The following is a 20,038-nucleotide window of genomic DNA, read 5'->3' as shown; positions in this document are numbered from 1 at the left end:
AATCAAGAACCTATCAACCTCTGCCTTTAATATACCTAATGACTTAGCCTCCACAGCTGCTTGTGGCAATGAATTCCGCTGGATAGAGAAATTCCTCCTCCTCTCCCAGGAAAACAATCTCACCAGTTCATTTTATCTTCCTTTATTTCCCTGTATTCTGAAATTTATTTTCCCTCAAATATCTATCATCGCCCTTTTGCTTCTTTTCACTTATTTACACTAAGGGGGATTCAATTGAGATGCCAAGCTATGTTAGGGATAAAGGAGGAAACTAAAGCACTCAGAGGGAAGTGCACACAAATTCCACCAAGACAGCATAGCAGATCATGATTCCAATTCAAACCCATAGTAGGGAACTATTGAACTGATGGCTTTTTGGAGTATGCTGTGTGCAAGCTAGCTGTGATGTTTTTTGTATGGCAGTACGTTGGGAATCCTGAGGCTTTGAGAGTTGCTGCAGCAAATCAACGGCGTCTGCTTTCTTTCTTTCATCTGAGTGCAAGTGGGACAGGCATCAGTGGCCGTTGTGTCTACTGGATGTGACCTACTCCTGAAGCATGCCGAAAGCATCATCTGAAAGAATCCTTTCACAAACTTCTATAGCTACACAGTGGAGAGTAACCTGACTGATTGCATCATGGTCTGGGATGGAAAAACTAATACTCAGGTACTACAAGCGATAGTGGATACACCCCAGCCTTACACAGGAAAACCCTCCATTGAGCACAGCTAAAGGAGTGCTGCTATTAACTGAGGGGTCCATGAACCCCTATTGAGTTTGAGGCCTTGGGTGAGTGAATAAATGGTTACTGATGTCAATGTGTGTTATATTTTTCAGAGAAGAAAGGACGACGCAAAGACTATAGTCTGCCTCTTTAATGTGTAGCAGAGCTGTGAGTGCTTATTCCCACAAAAAGCAGCTCATATAATTGGGCAATTGCAAAGATAAACATAATGGACATAGCAGCTCAACAGGCCAGAGCTGTATTGTAAAAGAAATCTACTTTGTTCTTCACAAGGAAGAAATACATGAAAGTACAAGTCCTGGTAACGTCCTTATGCAGACCTCATGGGGAAATTCTCTTCAGGTTACCTGATATGGTGTCATTATAAACCCATTTCCTATAACAAGTTTGCCACTTTACTGGAACTAACAAAAAAGAATCATTTCCCTTTAATATCAGAAAATACCTAGGCAAATTATTGTCCAGGTGTATTATATACTGCAGGTCTGAAATGCTACTGAATCATGTCAAGACAAAGGCTCAGGACAGATCTGGTGTCAACACTTCTTGCACATGATACATGATTGAAGCCGTGTGGTAATACTTGCAGGAAGAATGAGAAATTGCACCTATGTTAAAGAGGCAGAGCAGATGTACAGGCAACAGTACAAGAAGAAGTAGTTTGGATGCAATAATTGTAGAATTTGACCAATGTGCAGCTCCCCATCACACCTTCACTAGTGTATAATGTCTAGTTTGCGTGTGTAAGAGGCAGAGAGAAGCAGTGAAATGGATAATAATGTATTGCGTCCTTTGGTTTTTGATTCTCTGCACAATAATAGGGATCATCATATTGGTGCAAACTTAGCTCTTAAGAAGCTTTACTAAATACTAAAATGCAGTTGTTCACTGATGTCAATATAAGGTTAGCTTAGTTCAAGAACAAAGAGCAGGTTCTGAGAAGTCTAGGGGTGAATGATAGTGTCGTGGTTAGTGCAACACTTTTACAGCTCAGGGCATGGGAGTTTAGAGTTCAGTCCCGATGCCGTCAGTAAGGAGTTTGTATGACTTCCCCTGAATGCATGTGTTTCCTCCGGATGCGTCAGTTTCCTCCCACATTCCACAGACATACCAACTAGTAGGGTAATTGATCGTTGTAAACTGTCCTGTGATTATTTTAGGGTTAAATAGGTGTGTTGCTGGGCAGTGCAGCTCGTTGGGCCAGAGGGGCCTGTTCTGTGCTTTATCTCTAAATAAAATTTTTAAAATATGAAGATTTTATTTTCAACACCTGAAATGCATCTTGTTGTGTATTTGTGAGTTTACTGCCCACCAAAAATCTTATTAAAATAATATAACACATTGTTAGCAATGAAATCATATTTAATAACCTAGAAAATCATTCAAAATTACGACTCTTCAAATTATGCATCAACAATCCATTTGCTCAGGCCATGTAGCAAGGGACCGTGTGGAATTAAATCAGTGGAGAAGCCACAAATTCAATTGTTCATGGCAGATAGTTTTTATCATAAGTGTCAGGCATTGCAGTCCCAGTTGGATTTCTGTTAGGAATGATGGTCTGATTGGTCACTGTGCGTCATAGGTCATGATTAAATCATCAGTGGACTGACCCTGGGATTAATCATGATTATACACAGGCTTCAGGTCATACCAGCAGGAACAGGAGACAGTCTGGCCTGAAGTAAATTCATTTCACCATGGAATGCGGATTGTCAAAATCCCTGGGCAAGAATTCTGTGCAGCTGGTAGTGATTTCCTTATTGTCCCACTAAGAGCTTAGCTTGTCAGGAAGAAACACCAGTCCAACAGCCACTCGGCATGCACAGTGTTGTAGTGCGGATGAAATTACCGGAGAGACAGAGTCACTGGTAGATACAAAGCAGCTTCTTTATTCGACACAACAAGGTACAGTAGGCATCTTACGGACCGAGATGCTTTCCGCAGAATGGTCTGCTAGCTAAATGTGGGCTCGATATTATATGCTAAGCACAAAGGCAATCGCTATTTAAAAATGTTACAGACAATGCATAGACAATGCTTCCTTTTGAAGTTACATACAAACATCACACTTTCAGATTTCACCCTTTCCTTCTGATGCCAACATGTCTGGGTTGGTATCCACAGCCTTTAGTTGAATCCACAATACATTTATTTGGCATTTTATGTGCTAACATAGAAGACAATTAATATTTATAATGTATAGATAATACTGTCTTCAAAACTACAGCATTAGGCATCAGAAGCATCTGGTATTTACACCCTTTTAGGAAGCCCATTGTGGTGGACTCAATCCACAGTCCTTTGTCAAACAGTTAAAATAGAAGTCCGGTGACCAAAGTCATTTAAGTGTAAACAAATCATCTACCCAAAAAGAAATTCACTCTAACATACAGTAACATTTTATGAATAGAGCATCCATTTGACATTTCACATCCATAAACTAAGAGAGAATAGCTTTCAAATATTGAAGAATTTCGAAAGAGCTGATTGGGAGAAAGTTCTTCCACTGACCAGAGAGCCATATTTCAAAAGATTTGAGCTGGTTGGCAAAAAGAAATCCTTGAAAAAAAATTAGGTGTCATTTTTATGCAGCATTTTTTAAATTTGTAATCTAAGTCTCAAAAAGTTAATACAAAGAGATTTATCTTCTGGATAGCATGAATACAATAAGCAATCAAGATAATCAAATCTGAAAAGAGAGTCCTCTTGCCTGATATTGTTCTTCTCTCAATTAATCTAACAGACTCTGTTAAATATTAGTAGAAGGCTACCCAGCAGGATCATTCCTAGATTCTCCCAGCAAGCATGGAAGTGTGTACCAGAGCTTTAGATGGTTTCTGACCTTTTTGGAATGTTTGACAGAAACTCTTTCCTTTGAAGGTGAATCTCATTGACAATCTGAAGTGCTAATAGGGCAGTTTCCTTTTGCTCATTTTCCTAAAATTAAAATAAAGATTAACTTTATATGCTTCCCTCCCAGATTGCAGGAGGTTGTAAGAACAATAAGGTTGTAGTAATATGGGATTTTAACCTTCCACCATTGACTGGGATTGCTTAAATCAAAGGGTTTACAAGGGGTGGAATTTGTTGAATACCCACAAGGAGAGAGGTGTTCCGAAGCAAAACATTTAGGGAGAGGTCAGTACTTGAATTTATCTTGGGGATGGGTAAGTGATTGAACAGTTCTTTGGATACAATGACCATTGTTCAGTAAGCTGTAAAGCAGTTATGGGGGAAATACAAAATTGGTCCTAAAAGAATGCAAGGCAGATCTTGATAGTGTAAGACAGGACCTGGAAGACTAGGAACAGCTTCTGGGGAAAGCAACATCTGAAAAATGGAGATCATAGGAGTTTAGCATCAACAAGTCCCTGCAAGTGTAGGAGGCAAAAATGATAGGTTTAGAGAGACTTAGTTAGCAAAGGATTTTGAAAGTTTGAGCAGAGATAGAAAGAAGCTTATACTGTACATTAGGTACAGGAAACTGTTAACAAAAAAATTTGCTTGTGCTTTATACGGGAAGTAAGAGAAAAATAAATTAGGAGGTCAAAGTGGGGCGATGAATGACCCTGGCAAGTTGAATTAAGAATCTTACAATCTTTTATGAGTATACTCTTAGTATACTTGTTCTATATTAAAACAAGGTTTTCTTATTCAGCAGAGGGGTAATCTATGTGAGGAGTTGGAGGATATGAGCAATATCCTAAATAATACTTCTCATTGGTATTCACCGGGAAAAAGGTCATGGAACATGAGGGTTAAGGGAGGGGTGCACTGACTGCTGGAGCACAATGGTGTTAAGAAGGAAGAAGCACTCAGTATATATTGGATGACATCAGAGTAAGTAAATCCCCAGGCTGAATGGGATCTATCCCAGGACGAGAAGAGTAGCAAGGAAGGAGATTTTTGGGGCTCTGACAGACATTTTAACATCTTTATGATGAGATACTATAAAACTGGAGGATAGTTAATGCAGTTCCTTTGTTAAAAAGGACCATAGGGATAAGCCTGAAACCTAAAGCTGATGAGTCTAAAATCAGTAATGAGGGGAGGGTTGTTGGGGAATATTCTGAGGGTTGGGTTTATGTTCACTTGGAAAAGCAGGGATTGATGAGGAGGAGTCAGCATGGTTTGTGCAGGAGAGATCATGCCTCACAAATCTAATTGAGCTTTTTGAGGAGTTTGCTGAAGGCAGGAAAGGAGAAGGATGTGGGCTTAATGCAGGGAAATCTGATTAGGGTAAATGTGCATCAAGGGTATGGCTCAATGACATCAAAAGAGATTTCATAATTTATGGTTGTTTGAGGGTGTACTTTAAAGTATAAGAAAGGCTAAGAAGCAACCTAAAATGGAGAATTCTTTTTCCTCAATTTAAAAAAGTGTTAAAACCTGAAGCAGTGCAAAAGGTAAAGAGATAGACTTGTACTGCTACCATTTGTAAAGTGAGAATACACTGAAGCATTTTACAGCCATTTTATGAGACAGCCATTTAATTACAGACAGAGACATTAGGTATCCTTCTCATGCTGGCGTTCATCATGGTCATTATACCTGTTCAATACAATGCTCCTTTAACTATTCATTCATAGCAGACAGAGACTAGTCTATCCTTCTGCTAGAGCCTCACACACGTTCAATGCCAGAGATGAATCAGAAATAGGTTTAATATCACCAGCATATTTTGTGAAATTTGTTAACAGCAGCAGCAGTATAATGCAATAAAAATACTGAATTACAGTAAGTATATATCAGAAATAGGTTTAATATCACCAGCATATTTTGTGAAATTTGTTAACAGCAGCAGCAGTATAATGCAATAAAAATACTGAATTACAGTAAGTATATATATTTATATTAAATAATTAAGTTAAAAGAAGTAGTGTAAAATCAGAAATCAATGAAATAAAAGTAGTGAGGCAGTGTTCATGGGTTCAATGTTCATTTAGAAATTAGATGGCAGAGGGGAAGAAGCTGTTCCTGAATTACTGAATGTGTGCCTTCAGGCTTCTGTACCTCCTTCTCGATGGTAACAATGAGAAAACAGCATGCCCTGAGTAATGATGGGGGTGGGGGGGGGACCTTAGTAATGGATGCCACCTTCCTGAGGTACTGCTCCTTGAAGGTGTTTTGGATACTACCGAGGTTAGTACCCACGATGAAGCAGACAACTTTACAACTTTCTGCAACTTGCTTTGATCCTGTGAGGTAGCCCCCTGCCCGCCCCCCCCCAATACCAGACGGTGATGCAGCCAGTCAGAATGTCCTCCATGGTACCTGTGTAGAAGGTTTCAAGTGTATTAGCTGACAAACCAAATTTCCTCAAACTCCTAATGAAATATAGCCGCTGTCTTGCATTCTTTACAGCTGTGTCAATATGTTGCGACCAGTTTATGTCCTTAGTGATATTGACAATCAAATATGTGAAATTGCTCACTTTCTTCACTTCTGATCCCTCTAAGAGGATTGTTTTTTGTTCCCTCGTTCCACCCTTTCTGAAGTCCACAGTCAGCTCTTTGGTTTTATTGTCGTTGAGTGCAAGGTTGTTGCTATGACAGCACTCAACTAACTAGTATATCTCACTCTGGTACACCTTCTCATCACCATTTGAATTTCAGCCAACAAGGCTTCTATCATCAGCAGGTTTATAGATGGCATTCAAGCTGTGTCTGGTCACTTAGTCAAGGGTGTAGAGAGAGTACAGCAGTGGGCTAAGCAGACATCCCTGTGGTGCACCCATGTGGATTGTCAGCGAGGTAGAGATGTTATTTCCAATCTGCACAGATTGTGCTATTTCTCATCACACTGGCCATTTGATTAAGAGTTCTCCATTCTAACTAAATGGGACACTGACTTCCATGCACCATAGTTTAAACAGGTGCACCAAAAGCTTCTGCAAGGGCTGGTTATTTTAGCATAGGGTTATTTGAGTATCTCAATCGCCATACTGTAAAAGTCACAGAGTCATAGATTCTTAAAGCGTTGTGTCCACTAATGTGGTTTTTTTAAAGTGTAGTCACTGTTGTTATACAGGTAAAGAATGATATGTGCTAAATATCCTTACTTGTCTGGTTGGAAAAATGTTCCATCTTGGTGCAAAATACATGCTTTGTCACTAATGTAGAAGACTTCATCATGCTAGGCCAATGAAAAGAGAAAGTAGAAATGCAAACTACTTTCATGGTGTAATGAAGAATGGATAAGTCCTATGAAATTATATAGTGTATTGGTCAGAACACACCTGGATTACTGTGTGCAGATTAGTTTCCCTCCTTTGAGAATATACAGTGTACATTTACTTCATTAATTCCTGTGATGTGATAGCTGTCACATCAAAAAAGATTTAATAAAAAATATGCTTGCACGCTCCAGAGTTCCAAAGAATGAGCAGTAATGCCATTGAAATGCATAATATTCTTACAGGGTTTGACAGGGTAGATGCTGAGAGGCTGCTTCCCTTGGCTGGGGTCTGGAGCCAGTCTTAGGATAAGAAATCAGTCATTTAGAATAGAGATGAAAGAATGTTTTTCACTTAGAAAATTTGTATTTACCCATTGGACTGTGGATGTTGTCATTGAATATATTCAAGACAGAAAATCAATATATTTTTAGGTACAAATACATTTCAAAGATTTGAGGATCAGACAGTAACATTGAGTAAATATCAGTTAAGACTCACAGGACTAATTCCTGTTTCTAAAAATTCAGTTTCCTTTCTTGTACAGACCACTGGCCTGACCTGCTGGGAGCTCAGGAGCTCTTGCATGCTTTGTTATTTTCAGTTATTTACAGTGTAAAACGTAATCTACCTCCAACTATAATGGCAACATTTCTGAGCTTCTGAGCCATTGCTGCAGGAAGGATTTCTATCCTGAACGTTAACATAGTTTTTGTTTTTGATGAACCTTTCATCTGTCTCAAGAGTGTTTCTGCTTTTTATTTCAGGTTTTCAAGCTATGCAACTTTTATCTCCACTTACAAAAACATTCTGATTTTTAACATATGCATGCCATTGATTAATGTAGAATGGACTGATAATCACGAAAGTGACTGCAGTCTTTGATAAAAGGAAGCAGGTTCACGGGTTTGATAAATGAGACAGAAGACACTGATTATGAATAAACACATTAATCATTTATTTGCAAACAGTAACTCATTTGCCCAAACATCTAAGCCCCCCGCAAGCTACACAGCTACAAAACTAGACATTCAACAAACAGATAGTTAGCTAAGAGTGCTTGCAGACCCTCCTGAATCTGAGCATGCATTCCCAATAGTTCTTCAGCACTGGTCATGACCACAGTGTGAAAATGAATGCCCCAAAGCCAAAGGAACAGGCACTGGTGCTGTGGCACACTAGGCAACCGATGAGAAAGAGCCGCTGCTTCCTCCAAACGGGTCAGTCGATGATCAGTACTGTAGAAGCGGCTTTTGACCGACATGTAAACTCACTTCCCCACATGACAGTCAGTTCTGCAATTAAATCACTGTCAGCACCCTCAGTAATAAGGATTATCAAAATATTCTGCAAAGTCAACACCATGAATTGTGGAATAGCACACTGCTATCTAGGACACTCAACTTCGAGAATCCTTGTTCAAATGGTAGCATCGCAAAAGCTGCCTGTTGCTTACTAGTTATCCAAAACTAGAGTTTCTGCCACTACCCTATACACCCTTAATTAGGTACAAATAAAACAGTTTGGGTTGTTGATGCTTTCGACAAATTAACCTTTTGATGTCATTTAAGATTCCAGGTATCTTTCTCCAAAGAAATATTTGTCATAGCATAGCTATGATGGGGATCATTCTAGAGTTAAGAGATTATGGGCAGCATAATTATGGATTAACTAAAATGAGTCTTCAGAAAATAAAACCTGTACACAATTTAGCTGACAACTAATAACTTGTGTCTAGTGAGACCAATCATTAGATATACGACATTCTGATTCGGTCTCATAAAAACTACATAGTTCAAAAGCTCAAAGTACATTTATTATCAAAGTATGTCTGCATTATACAACCTTGGGATCCATCTCCTAACAGGCAGCCACAAAATAAAAAGACTCTAAAGGAATCCATAAAGAATTGAACACTATCAAACACCCAATGTACAGTATATAGAGAGGAAAAAAAAAATCATTCAAACAATAGAAGTAAGCCAATAACATTTAGGATGAAAGTGAGTCCTCAATGTGAAGCCTAGAGCAGCCAAAGCAGGCCGCAGCTTCAGCCTCAGTTCAGCGCATAGCAGAGTAAACATCGTGGATCCTGCAGACACAAAGCCCAGTGTTGCAATGTGGGCATTATAAAAATAAGCTAATACTAATTAGGATAATGGTAATATAGCAATACTCCCGCTTGGGGAAGCTGTTTGTAAAGAGAGGCTGGATCCGGGGTTGAGGGGGTTTTACTTCTGTTTTTCTCTGGTGTGCATGTGTATAACTCTCTGCCATGCAGTATGGTTCAGTGAAAGCCTCTGTATGTAAATATTGGTTTTGCCATCCCCCATAAAGTTGTTTTCTTTGGCATGAAAGGAAAAGTGGTCCTTCCTCAAAGTAGAAGTTACCACATATTTTTGGCGACGAGGTGAACTGGTTTTTTTGGACGTGTCATCCCGTGCCAAGGAGGAGAAGCACAGGGACGAGAGGCAAAGGGTGCCGATGTCTGAACAGGAGCTGTACGGGGACGAGGAGCCTCGCGTACAGATGGCTATGTTTGGAACTATCGGTAAATTTGTGGAGGGGAACGAGGACTGGCCAGAGTACGAGGAAAGGCTGGGACACTTTTTCTGTGCTAGTGGAATTACTCAGGAGGCTAAGAAGCACTCTATTCTCCTGAGTGTGTGTGGGGCAAAGACTTCCAAGCCGATAAGGAACTTAGCCACACGCGGAAACCGGGGGAAATTCCATATGACGAACTGGTCAATCTAATGGGGAACCACTACAATCTGAAACCCTCTGTGATAGTCCAACGGTGTAAGTTTCATAACCATTTCATGAAGCCAAGTCAGTCTGTGGCCAATTTTGTGGCTGAGCTTCGGCAGCTGTCGGAGCATTGTGATTTCGGTGCAGTGTTGGATGACATGCTCCGTGATAGATTGGTATGCGGCATTAATAATGACGCCATACAATGCCGCCTGCTGGGGGAAACCCCACCACTGATTTTCAAGAAAGCCTTAGAGATTGCCCAAGGCATGGAGATGGCTGCTAACAATGCCAAGGATATCCAGAAAGGACATAAGGGGTTGCAGTCGGTGGCAGTGCACCAAGTCAGGAGGGAGACTGGTAAACAGGCAAAGCGGGTGGAATGTTTTTGGTGTGGAGGGACGCGCTATGCAAATGATTGCAAATTCAAAGGCACTGTCTGCCATGCTTGTAGCAAAAAGGGACACTTAGCTAAAAAGTGCAGGAGTTCAAAGGGTAAGATTAAGCCTGGGCAGGGGAAAGCTCCACAGGCTCAGGCAGACACACACCACCTAGAAGAAACAGACGAAAAGGCAGCGTGTGCCTACAACATGTTTGGAGTGGAAACCGTTGAGGAACCACCTGAACCACATTATGCCACAGTCACTGTCAGGGGAAAGGACATTAAGTTTGAGATTGATTCAGGGGCTACTGCATCAGTCATCAGTGAGGAGACCTCCAGGAGGACATCGGAGTCCAACCTGCCTCCCATCAGACCATCAAAGTTCAAACTCAGGACCTATACACCGCAGCCCATACCTCATTTAGGGGTGTCATATGTGGATATTTCAACCGGGGGTCAGAAGGCTGGTGATAGCTAAGGGCAGTGGCCCAGTCTTTTGGGCCATGATTGGCTTCGCAAAATCCGACTGAACTGGCATGAAATTAAGTATGCACACACGATGGAGGACATTCTGCAGCGGTACAGTGATATTTTCAGGGATGAGCTGGGCACACTGAAGGGCGTGACAGTGAAACTCCATGTTGACCCTGAGGCCACACCACGCTTTTTTAAGCCCAGGTCGGTGCCCTATGCTGTGAAAGGCAAAGTCGAGGAGGAGATGGAACGTTTACAGGGACTGGGCATCGTTGAGCCCATCCAATTTTCAAGGTGGGGGGGGCTCCCATTGTTCCAGTTCTGAAGGCAGACAAACCGGCAAGGATATGTGGGGACTATAAGCTTACAGTGAATCAGGTCTCTAAGCTGGAGGAGTACCCATTGCCACAGGTGGATGACCCGTTTGCGACCCTGTCAGGGGGTAAGCGGTTCATAAATCTGGACATGAGCCACGCCCACCAACAGCTGCCGCTCAACGAGGATTCAAAGGAGTACATCATAATCAACACGCACAAGGGATTATTCAAATACAATCACCTGGTGATTGGAATGGCGTCCAGCCCCGTCATTTTCCAAAGGACAATGGGCACTTTGCTGCAGGGGATTCCACACGTAGCAGTGTATCTTGATGATATTTTGATTACAGGGGCCACGGAGGTGAAGCATCTGGCTAACTTAGAACAGGTGCTGAAGAGGCTCTCAGACACAGGGCTGCAATTGAAACATGGCAAATGTGTATTCCTGGCACCGAGTGTGACCTACCTGGGGCACCAGATCACAGCTGAGGGGCTTTGCCCTGTGGAGGACAAAGTGAGAGCTATCAAGGAGGCTCCAAGCTCCAAGAGCGTCACTGAACTCAGATCATTTTTGGGCACAGTGAATTATTATGGCAAGTTTCTTCCTGACCTCTCAAAGGTTTTGGACCCACTATTTAAGCTGCTTCACAGTGACACTAACTGGCAGTGGGGTGAAGAGCAAGAGGAAGCTTTCAAGGAAGTGAAAGAACTCCTCCACTCAGCGAAGCTGCTTGTTCACTATGACCCAGTCAAGGAGATCACCCTTTCATGCGATGCCTCGCCCTATGGAGTCGGGGCAGTTCTGTCACATGTAATGGAGGACCGTTCAGAGAAGCCTATTGGTTTTGCTTCACGTACCCTGATGGCTGCTGAGAGGGGATATTCTCAGCTAGACAAAGAAGGTCTGGCCATTGTTTTTGCGGTCAAACGCTTTCATCAGTACCTCTACGGATGTGCATTCACAATTTATACAGACCATAAGCCACTGATGAGCCTGTTCAGTGAGACCAGATGCATCCCACCACTAGCCTCAGCCAGGATACAGCATTGGGCTCTCACATTGTCAGCCTTCCAGTACACTATAGTGTACAGAGCGGGTAGGGATAATGCAAATGCCGATGCGCTGAGTTGACTACCTTTACCTGAGACACCTGCTGCTACATATGTGCCTCCAGAGACTGTGTTTTCATTGGAGAGGCTGTCAGAGACACCTGTAAAGGTGACCCAGATCATGCAATGGGCAGAGAGGGACGTAGTCCTGTCCCAAGTCAAGACTTTCCTTTTACAAGGTTGGCCCAGAGTCATGGAAGGAGAGGAATTGAGGCCTTATGCCAAACACAAGACAGAACTGAGTCTGCAGGATGGTTGCAGTTTCTAGAGAGCGAGGGTTGTCATACCTCCCCATGGCCATTCACAGATTGTAGAGAAAATTCATGAGACTCACCCAGGAGTGTCTCGGATAAAAGCCTTGCAAGATCCTACGTTTGGTGGCCAAGAATGGATCAGGATCTGGAGAACAAAGTAAAATCATGTACGCAATGTCAGACCAATCAGAATATGACACCACTAGCTCCTTTGCACCCATGGGAGTGGCCAGACCACCCCTGGTCTAGGCTACATTTGGACTTTGTTGGCCCCTTTATGGGGCAGATGTTTCTTGTAATGGTGGATGTGCATTCTAAATGGATCGAAGCTCATATCATGAGCAACATCACAGCCCACTCAACCATAGACAAACCCAGGCAAGTGTTCGCAGTCCACGGGTTGCCTGACACTCTGGTCACTGATAATGGCCCGACATTCACCAGTGAGCTGTTCAGTGAGTTCATGCAGCAGAATGGCATTCATCACACTCGGATAGCCCCTTTCCACCCAGCCTCAAATGGTTTGGCTGAGCGGGCTGTTCAGACAGTGAAGGAAGGCCTGAAGTGGATGACAGGGGACTCTCTTAGCATGCGGCTTTCACGTTTCCTGTTTAAATACCGCCTCACGCCACAGACTACAATTGCACGCACTCCAGCAGAGATGCTGATGGGGTGTAGGCCCAAGTCAAGATTGGACCTGTTGCACCTGGACATGAAGGCAAAAGTGGAGAGAAAGCAGGAAAAGCAGAAGGAGGATCATGATCAACATGCACCAGAGAGACAGTTAAAACTGGATGACAATGTCTATGTGAGAAAATTCAGCAGTAACAACAATCAGCAATGACTACCTGGGGTTATTCTTAAGCAGAGTGGTCCAGTCTCCTGTGTTGTTAAGCTGACTGACGGGTGTGTTTTCCGCAGACATCAGAACCATGTGTGCCTGCGTCGTGATACCGGCTCAGAGGCAGACAGTTCCACAGAGTTTCCAATGGTGAGGCAGACTACTGTGGGAGCATGTCCACCAGTGACTTTGCCAGAGAGAGAGAGAGAGAGACGCTGGCAGAGGGGTCGGGGTCCCCTGAAGAGGATGGACATTCTCACACAGACACTCAGACCCCTCTCATGCCCCCAACACCAGATCCACCCAAAACACTCTCACCTGCGATGCCTGCTGGGTAACCTGGGATAGTGCGCAGATCACAGCGCACTCGCAAACCTCCTGACAGACTGAATGGATGACTGGACAGTTTTTTTTTGTTAGACTGAATGTTGAATCTGCCATGTTCTTTCCAGGTGTTCTGTATTGGTAAACTGTTGCAGAGGCACTAGTATAAGTTTCAGGGGTACGCAAGCTAATGACACCATTGTTTTTGTTTCCCAGTTCTTTTTACATTAGGGGAATGTTGGAATTTAAAGGGGGGGAAGTGTTGTAATGTGGGCATTATAAAAATAAGTTAATACTAATTAGGATAATGGTAATATAGCAATACTTCCGCTTGGGGAAGCTATTTGTAAAGAGAGGCTGATTCCGGGGTTGAGGGGGTTTTATTTCCATTTTTCTCTGGTGTGCATGTGTGTAGTTTCTATGCCATGCAGTATGATTCAGTGAAAGCCTCTGTATGTAAATATTGGTCTTGCTGTCCCCGATAAAGTTGTTTTTTTCAGTATGAAGTTGGCGAGTGGTCCTTTTTCAAAGTAGAAGTTACCACACTCGGAACAGGCCACTGCCTCAGTGCAATACAGAACTGCAGAGCAGGGTAATTATCATAGAGCGGTGAGCAGAACTGGCCTGACCCTCACCTCCGGTCCTGACACCATTCCTTTTTCAATCCATCTGGCCCGGCTTTTAAAGACAGGAAGACAATAGATAAATAGGAAGTCTCAGTGAAGGTAATTTTCACTGCCCTACTTAATTAGACTTTCCTGACCTTCCTGGGGTAGATTTTTGTCCAGGGACTTAAAGGACAGTATTTTAGAAATCATTCTGCGGGTATGAAATTCAACCTTAAGACCATAAGATATGGGAGCAGAATTAGGCCATTGGGCCTATCAAGTCTGCTCTGCCATTTCATCATGGCTGATCCATTTCCCTCTCAGCCTCAAGCTCTTGTCTTCTCTCCTTATCCTTTCATGCCCTGATGAGTTAAGAATCTATCAACTTCTGCCTTAAATATACCTAGTGCCTTGGCCTCCGTATTGCCTGTGGCAATGAATTTCAGATTTGCCACTCTTTTGCTAAATAAATTCCTCCCCAGCTCTATTCTAAATGGATCTTCCTCTATTCTGAGGCTGTGCCCTCTGGGCTTAGACTCCCCACCACAGGAAACATACTCTCCACATCTACTCTATTGAGGCCTTTCAACGTTTGATGGGTTTCAATGAGATTCCCACTCATTCTTCTGAATTCCAGTGAGCACAGGCCCAAAGCCATTAAATAATCCTCAAATGACAAGCCTTTCAATCCTGGAATAATTTTCATGAATCTCCTTTGAATCCTCTCCAAGGCCAGCACATCCTTTTAACACATATGAAGTCACATCTTCAATACATAAGGCACCCAAAGCTGGTCACAATACTCCAAATGAGGCCTCAACAGTGCTTCATAATGTCTCAACATTACATCCCTGCTTTTATATTCCAGTCCTCTCAAAATAAATGCTAACATTGCATTTGTCTTCCATGCCATTGACTCAATCTGCAAATTAACCTTGTGGGAATCCTGCATGAGGACTGCAAAGTCCCTTTGCACCTCAGATCTTTGAATTTTCTCTCCAGTTAGAAAGTAGTCTATGCTCTTATTTCTTCTACAAAGTGTATGACCATACACTTCCCGAAACTGTACTCCACCTGCCACTTCTTTGCTCATTCTTCTGATCTGCATAAGTCCATCCATAGCTTCTCTGCTTCCTCAACACAATCCACACCCTACCTATTTTTGTTTCATCCATAAACTTGGCCACAAAGCCTTCAATCCACCTTCCAAATCATGGATATATAATGTAAAAAGAAGTGATCCCAACACAGCGCCCTGTGGAACACCACTAGTTGCCAGCAGCCAACAAGAAAAGGCTCTATTTATTCACATTCTTTAAAGTCATAGAGTTATAGAGCCTCCTCCCAAGCAGCCAATGCTCTCTCCATGCTCGTATCTTTTTTATAATACCATGATACCTTCACCTGTTCAGCAGCCTCATGTGTGGTACCTTGTCAAATGCCTTCTGAAAATTCAAGTACACTACATCCACTGATTATCCTTTGTCTATCCTGCTTGTTATTTCTTCAAGTAACTCCAACAGATTTGTTAAGCAAGATTTTCCATTAAGGAAACCATGCTGACTGGGCCTATTTTATCAGGTGCCTCCAAGTACCCCGAAACCATAAGCCTAACAATCAACTCCAATGTTTTCACAACCATTGAGGTCAGACTAACTGGCCTATCATTTCCTTTCTTCTGCCTCTCTCTCTTCTCGAAGACTGGAGTGACAGTGGCAATTTTCCAGTCCTCTGGAACCATGCCAGAATCAATTGATTCTTGAAAGATCATTATTAATACCTCCACTACCTCTTCAGCCAACTTTTGCAGAACCCTGGAGTGTAGACCATCTGCTCCAGGGCACTTACCTACCTTCAGAATTTTCAATTTCTATGCACCATCTCCCTAGTAATGGCAACTTCACACACTTCTGCCCCCTGACATTTTTGATTTTCTGGCATACTGCTAATGTCTTCCACAGTGAGGACTAATGCAAAATACTTACTTAGTTTGTCCACCATTTCTTTGTCGCCCATTACTGCAGAGAGCATAATTATAGATCAACTAAAATGCGAACCAGTCTTAAGGAAATAAAACCTGTTACCAATTTAATTTCCAGCTGATATGTTGCAGCCAGTGAACCCATTCATTGCGTGTGAGACATGCTGATACTCTCCCAGAGGGAATGACAGTAGATGAACGTTCCTGCTATGAGTGTATTGCTACAGATGTATCACGGTTCAAGATTGTTTGTCATTCTTCAGTGCAAGAGTGTAAAAGAGAACAAAATTATTGTTACTCCAAATCCAATGCAGCATAAAAAAAATCACAAAAAGCATAAATAACACAATAAAAGCAGTGAATATAAATATAAAATCAATCCTATAAAACACAACGTACAAGGAATTGAGTGTGGCCGTATAAACATAAGGGTAGCTTATATATACAGAGTGATTGTATGTACATAAAGTGATGATGGAAGCAGGAGTATCTGTACATAAGGTGACTCTGATAAGAAATGCCAAAATGACAAGTGACTCCTGGCAAGAGAAACTCTTCTAGGTAGCAGCAGGCGACATGAAAACACAATAGGAGAGTGGCTGTGTCAGTGACGGTATGAGGTGTGGAGTATAAACAAATGTGGCTTTGGATGGGGAGATGAAGGGTTATGGAGAGGAGTGGTGATGGGAGCGGGTGGGGTTGGTGAATGGGTGGAGTTGCTGTTCTGCTTTACTACTTGGAGGAAGTAACTGATTTGAGCCTAGTGGTGCTGAGTCACGGACGCTGCGTAGCCTCTTCTCTGATGGAAGTGGGACAAACAATCCATGAGCAGGGTGGGATCCTTCCTGATATTGCAGGCCTTCTTCCGGCATCATTCTGTACACATCATCTTGATGGCGAGCAGGACAGTGCCAATGATCCATCGGCCAGTTTTCACTACCCATTGTAGAGCTTTCATGTCTACCACTGAAGGCAAAATTCAGGAAAGATCAGCTTTGTCACTTAACTTTTTGGTTAGTTATATTTTCATGGAAAATCATCATTGAAAACTGTAATAAAATGCTATTCTGTAATTTTGGGTACAAGACCACAAGATCATAAGACATAGGTGCAGAATTAGGCCACTCAGCTCATTAAGATTGTTCTGCCATTCCATCGTAACCGATTTATTATCCCTCTCAACCCCATTCTCCTGCCTTCTCTCCATGACCTTTGATGTCCCGTTAATCAAGAAGCTATCACCCTTCATTTTAAATATACTCAATGGCTTAGCCTCCATAGCTGCCTGTGGCAATGAATTCCACAATTTCACTATCCTCTGCTAATGAAATGCCTCCTCAACTCCTTTCTAAAGGACGTCCCTCTATTCTGAGGCTGTGCCATCTGGTCCAAAACTCTCCCAACATTAGAAACTTCCTCCCCAAATCCACCCAATCTAGGCTTTCCAATATTTGATAGTTTACAATGAGATACCCCTCTCATTTTTCTAAACTCCAGTGAGTACTGGCCCAGAGCCATCAAACACTCCTATATGTTAACCTATTCATTCCTATAATAAATGTTGCAAGTCTCCACTGGATCCTGTACAATGCCAGCATATCTTTCCTGTAATAAGGTCTTAAAACTGCTCACAATACTCTAAGTGCAGTCTGGCTAGTACCTTATAAAGCCTTATCATTATTTCCTTGCTCTTATATTTAAGTCTATTCAAAATGAAAGCAAACATTACATTTGCCTTCCTAGCCGCTGTCTCAATCTGCAAGTTAACCATTAGGGATTCCTGCACAACCCCCATGTCACATTACACTCTTGATTTTTGAATTTTTTCCCCATTTATAAAATAGTTTACACCTTTATTCCTTCTTCCAAATTAATGATGAAATATTCTGTCTGCCACTTCTTTGCCTATTCTCCCAATATGTCTACTACAAGTCTCTTGAATTTGTATTGAGTCTCTTGGAAAACACAACAATATTGAATATTCCGAGGGGTTCTGCTAGTTGGTATGTGCTAACATTGCATCTAGATAATTTTGTAAATTTACCTGACTATATGCCAAATATTAAAGTTAAGCTGGTGATTATGGCAATTGAAATTGTATTTCCTCATTTATCAATATCTTTAGGTTCAGAAAGTATAAAACTTTGTGTCAGGAGAGTGAGACTCTTTTGGATTCACTCCCACCCTCCTGAAGGTTCACTGTGTATTTCCCAGTTAGAACTTCTGAGGGGTGGGCTTCAGTTTTAGTTGGTCACAGTAAGCTAGTGAGAGGTTAGCACCTTTACCTGAGAGAGAGGTTCCAATGGGAGTCCCATTCCTGTGGTAAACTGAAAATCTTTATCAGAGTCAGAATCAGGTTTATCTTGTGAAATTTGTTGTTTTTTGGTAGCAGTACAGAGCAATACATAATAATGTTAAAAAATCTATACATTGCAATAAAATGTAGAATATATATTCAAAATTCAAAGTAACTTCATTATCAAAGACATATCTGTCACCATATACAACCCCGAGATTCATTTACTTGCAAGCTTATTCAATAATCCGATAACCAGAGTATAATCAATGAAAGACCATGCCAACAGGGCAGACAAACCAGTAAGCAAAAGACAACAAACTGCAAATACAGAAAGAAAAAAGGAAATAATAATAATATAATAATAATAATAATAACTTACAGAAGTAATAACAACTAAGCACATCTTTCCCTCCCCCGCCCCTCTGTATTCCGCAGGGATCGCTCCCTACGCAACTCCCTTGTCCATTCGTCCCCCCCATCCCTCCCCACTGATCTCCCTCCTGGCACTTATCCGTGTAAGCGGAACAAGTGCTACACATGCCCTTACACTTCCTCCCTTACCACCATTCAGGGCCCCAAACAGTCCTTCCAGGTGAGGCATCACTTCACCTGTGAGTCGACTGGGGTGATATACTGCGTCCGGTGCTCCCGATGTGGCCTTTTATATATTGGCGAGACCCGACGCAGACTGGGAGACCTCTTTGCTGAACATCTACGCTCTGTCCGCCAGAGAAAGCAGGATCTCCCAGTGGCCACACATTTTAAGTCCACATCCCATTCCCATTCTGACATGTCTATCCACGGCCTCCTCTACTGTAAAGATGAAGCCACACTCAGGCTGGAGGAACAACAGCTTATATTCCGTCTGGGTAGCCTCCAACCTGATGGGATGAACATCGACTTCTCTAACTTCCGCTAAGGCCCCACCTCCCCCTTGTACCCCATCTGTTACTTATTCTTATGCACACATTCTTTCTCTCACTCTCCTTTTTCTCCCTCTGTCCCTCTGAATATACCTCTTGCCCATCCTCTGGGTCCCCCCCGCCTTGTCTTTCTTCCCGGACCTCCTGTCCCATGATCCTCTCGTATCCCCTTTTGCCTATCACCTGTCCTGCTCTTGGCTCTATCCCTCCCCCTCCTGTCTTCTCCTATCATTTTGGATCTCCCCCTCCCATTCCAACATTCAAATCCCTTACTCACTCTTCCTCCAGTTAGTCCTGACGAAGGGTCTCGGCCTGAAACGTCGACTGCACCTCTTCCTAGAGATGCTGCCTGGCCTGCTGCGTTCACCAGCAACCTTGATGTGTGTTGCTTGAATTTCCAGCATCTGCAGAATTCCTGTTGTTTGTGTTAAAAAAACAACTTACAGAAACCAGTTAGTGAAAACCACCAAACATATGCTGAACTAAAAGAGGAAATTGAAAGAATTTGGATCATGAACAAGGTATATAGTAATATGTACAACTGGTGCCATCCCAAAGGCACTACACAACAGCATTACATCATTAGGGCTACACAATAATATCTATGTAAATCTTCAAGAAGCCACAATACTAAACACCACTAGAGTAGTTCAAAAGTTCCTAGCTATTGATAAGTGAATGTGCTCGGCTATACCTGTACCTCAGGTTTACCAACTGGAGCTGAGAAAAAAATGTAACAATAATAACAGTAAATAAGCAATAACCTGAGAACATGAGATGAAGAATCCTTGAAAGTGAGTCCATGGGTGATTGGAACAGTTCAGTGATGGGGTAATGAAGTTGAGGGAAGTTA

Source organism: Mobula hypostoma, chromosome 5 (genome assembly GCF_963921235.1).
Source record: "Mobula hypostoma chromosome 5, sMobHyp1.1, whole genome shotgun sequence".
NCBI classification, from domain to species: Eukaryota; Metazoa; Chordata; class Chondrichthyes; order Myliobatiformes; family Myliobatidae; genus Mobula; species Mobula hypostoma.
Note: the sequence above shows the minus strand (reverse complement) of the source record.